At 44.5% G+C, this 3,856-nt stretch overlaps 1 protein-coding gene across 1 annotated transcript in view; it reads right to left on the bottom strand.

Moving 5' to 3' along the window:
• Positions 1-3,856, bottom strand: part of DOCK11 (dedicator of cytokinesis 11) — a 147,138-nt gene that overhangs the window by 22,957 nt on the left and 120,325 nt on the right. The gene's annotated exons all lie outside the window — the stretch shown is intronic.

Below are 3,856 nucleotides of genomic sequence, written 5' to 3'. Positions count from 1 at the left end.
TTTCCCCAAAGCCTACAGATGTTATATATATATATAGAAGTTATATTTACACATAACGTAACAGTCTCAAGAAGACTAGACAACTTTCAAGCTGTTGTGTGAGCAATACACATGTTTATTACGATGTTGCAGCTTTGGTAAACAACACTTCCTTCCTGACTGTTGGCCCTAAAATTTGTGAGGACAGGATAATAGCTCACGATAGAGATCTCCGACCCTGCCAGAATGATAACAGCTGCTATACATTACTTTATGAACGCTCATCTCAACAATAAAACGATGAGGCCCGTGGCTGCTCTACTGGTAAGCCTCAACAGCTTGTTTCTATCTTTCTTTTTTTTTTTTTAACGTTTATTTATTTTTGAGAGAGAGAGAATGGGGGAGGGACAGAGAGAGAGGGAGGCAGAGGGGCCGAATAGGCTCGCATGGTCAGCGCAAAGCCCGACGCGGGGCTCGAACCCACGAACCTTGGGATAATGACCTGAGCCGAACTCAGTGGCTCAACTGACTGGGCCACCCAGGCGCCCCAGCTTGGGCCCTGGGTTGTTTCTATCTTAAAGAGATGTTCTTGAGGTTTATGGACCTGAACGCCTTAACAGTTCTCCTTGTATGCCCTTTAGGTAGTTGTGAGCTCCACTTCTTCCTAACCCAGTTCTTTCCCTTGTCTTTTCTATCGAGCCAGGGGCGACACCCTATGAACCCTTAGCTAGAAAACCTACGAGTAGTTTTGACTTGGCCCTGTCATGGGAGGGGGGGACCTGTGTCCCTCAAAAAGAGATTTTGAAGTCCTGACCCCCGGTACTTCAGAATGTGACCTTATTTATGGAAACAGGGTCCCTGCAGGTAGAGGTAGTTAAGGTGAGGTCAGACTGGAGGAGGCTGGGCCCTTAACCCGAGAGGAGTGGCGACCATACAGGCAGGCAGAGACTGCCATGTGACTTTAGAGGCAGAGCCGGAGTAATGCAGCTATGACATCAAGGGACCAGAGACCAGCGGCCACCACCGGAAGCTAGGAAGAGGCAAGGAAAGCCTCTACCCAGGGTCTCGGTGAGAACACAGTCCTGTGGACACACTGACTTCAGACTTCTAGACGCCGAACTGTGACGCAATGCACATGCGTAGCCCTCGCTACCGCAGCTCCGGAAAACGGACAGGCTCCCTCCTCACTCACCCTCCCATCAGCTCACCACCGACTTCTGCCGGTGTTGCTTCCTCCACGGTTCTCCAATCCGACCCTTCCTCTCTATCTCTACTCCCCCTGCCAAGGCTGAAGACCTCGTTACTGTCTTCTAATTGATCTTCCTGCCTCCAGCCTCGGCACCCTTCAATCCAGGTGCCATAGGCTTCTGGTTAAAATGCAAACCTGACCACGTCCCTCTCCCCTTCGTAAAACCTCACGATGGCTATTCCTTCATTCACGGAGCAAAGGACAAGTTCTTTCACTTGGCATCCGAGACCTGCAGCAGTCTGGCCGCTATCTCCATAATCTTATCATTCACCATGCCCAGCCTTGTACTTTACGCTCCAACAACAATGAACTCCCAGTAGTTATGCTGAAGCACCGCGGTGTTGTCTTAACTCGGGTCTTTGTTCCTGCCGCGCTCTCGGCCCTTTACCCCCCTTACTTGGTTAACCCCTTTAAGACCGAAGACCCTAGTCCCTTTTATCCTACTCTGATAATTCACTGGGTGGGTATCTCTCACCGTACTTGCCCGTCACCTATGTCGCTGACTTTCCAAATAGGCCTGTGACTCTTCAAGGGTAGGAATGAGATCTTCTTTTTATGGGAAACGTTTCTTTAGTCACCGGTATAGCGGCAGTGCAGAGATGGTCACTAACCGCTGCTACTTGAATACATGTATATTCACGTTTAATAGCCAAATTAAAACTTCCAGTAACAGTGGGAAGGGAGAACTTTGGGGGGAATTAAAACTCTGTGACAAACTACTGGGTCCCAGGAACACAGAGCTGGTTTACAAGTACGAATAAAATTCAACGGAATACACAGAACGAAGCAGAATAAAAGAGAAACATGGCACCTCCAGGAGCAGAGGCAGAAAAAGCATTTGAAAACACTCAACATCCCTTCACGATATTGAGAAAGACTTCTCCGGAAACAAGAGCTAGACGAAATAACTGTGTTATCTCACAGTTGCCTGATAACGGGCAACTATGAGAAATCTATAGGCTGAATGTTGTTCTCATAAGTTTGAGAACAAGTCAAGAATGTCTGCTCTCAGGGCGCCTGGGTGGCTCGGTCAGTTAAGTGTCAGACTCTTGATTTGGTCAGGATCTCACGGTTCGTGAATTCGAACCTCATATCGGGCTCTGCACGGACGGCATGGAGCCTGCTTGGGATTCTCTGTCTCCCTCTCTCTTTGCCCATTCCCCCCGCTCACACACTCTCTTGGTCTCAAAATAAATAAATAAGCTTAAAAAAAAANCCGCTTGAATCCGATATTATGCTACAGGTCCTAGCCAGCACAAGGCAAGAAAAAGAGAGAAAAGTCATACAGATTGGCAAATCTAAAACTGTCCGTGCAAATGACATGATTGTGTATCCAGAAAGGCCTAAGGAATAAACAAACTACTAAAACTATTAAGTGTATTTAGCAAGGTTGCAGATTGTAAGATCAACATACACAAATCAACTGTAGTGTAATATATTAGCAAAAACAAATTGAAAAATAAATCAAGCAATGCTATTTACAGTGGCAGCAAAACATCAATTATCTAACAATGAATTTGGCAGAAGACTTCTGGCCTGAGAAATCACAAAATACTGCCGGGAGAAATTAAAGATGACCTAAATAAATGTTTATTGAAAGGCTTAATATTGTTAAGCACGCCATTTTCCATGTCCTCATAAACACAGTTAGCAAAATCCCCAAAACAATTCCAGCAGGCTATTTTGAGGAAATAGAAAAGAGGATTCTACATTTTACATGGAAATTCAAAGGGTGCAGAATAGCCGAGGCGAGTTTGAAAAAAACAGAGGGCTAACACTACCTGATTTCAAGACTTATAAAGTGAGAACAACCAAGATGGTGTAATACTCCTATCAAGATGGACAAAAAGGTCAGTGCTATAGAACAGTCCAGAAATAGGCTGCACACATATACACATATACAGAACTGAAATTTAACCAAGGTGCCAAAGGAATTCAATCAGGTCAGGCAAAAGAAAAGTTTTATTTTCCTCCCATATGGTGTGATCCATCTAAATATCTACCTTGAACCCTGACCTCTATCTAAGTCCATGCTCAAAAACGAATTTTAGATTAAAAACTTAAATAAATTAAAAAAAAATTTTAACGTTTATTTATTTTTGAGAGACAGAGTATGAGCAGGGGAAGGCCAGAGAGAAAGGGAGACACAGACTCCAAAGCGGGCTCCTGGCTCCGAGCTGTCAGCACAGAGCCTGACGCAGGGCTCGAACCCATGAACTGAGAGATCATGACCTGAGCTGAAGTCAGACACTTAACCAACTGAGCCACCCAGGTGCCTCTACAGACCTAAATATAAAACTCACATACAGGGTTTATAGAAGAATACGTAAGGGGCACCTGGCCGGCTCTGTCAAAAGAGCGTGCAACTCTTGATTTCAGGGTTGTGAGTTCGAGCCCCATGTTGGGTGTAGAGATTACTTAAAAATAAAATCTAAAAAAAAAGAAAGTGTCAGACAGTATGTTTACAATCTGGAGGTAAGCAAAAACTTCTCAGACCAGATACAAAAAGAACAAACTATTAAAGATGGTAAACTGGACTTCATCAAACCAAAACGTGTGGCTCAATAAAAGGCTCAATTAAGAAATGAATAAACAAATCAAAGATAAATTTGCAGCACACATATGTGA

Source organism: Crocuta crocuta, unplaced genomic scaffold, assembly GCF_008692635.1.
Source record: "Crocuta crocuta isolate KB4526 unplaced genomic scaffold, BGI_CrCroc_1.0 scaffold1269, whole genome shotgun sequence".
Taxonomy (NCBI): domain Eukaryota; kingdom Metazoa; phylum Chordata; class Mammalia; order Carnivora; family Hyaenidae; genus Crocuta; species Crocuta crocuta.
This window is presented reverse-complemented; position numbering and strand designations above follow the sequence as displayed.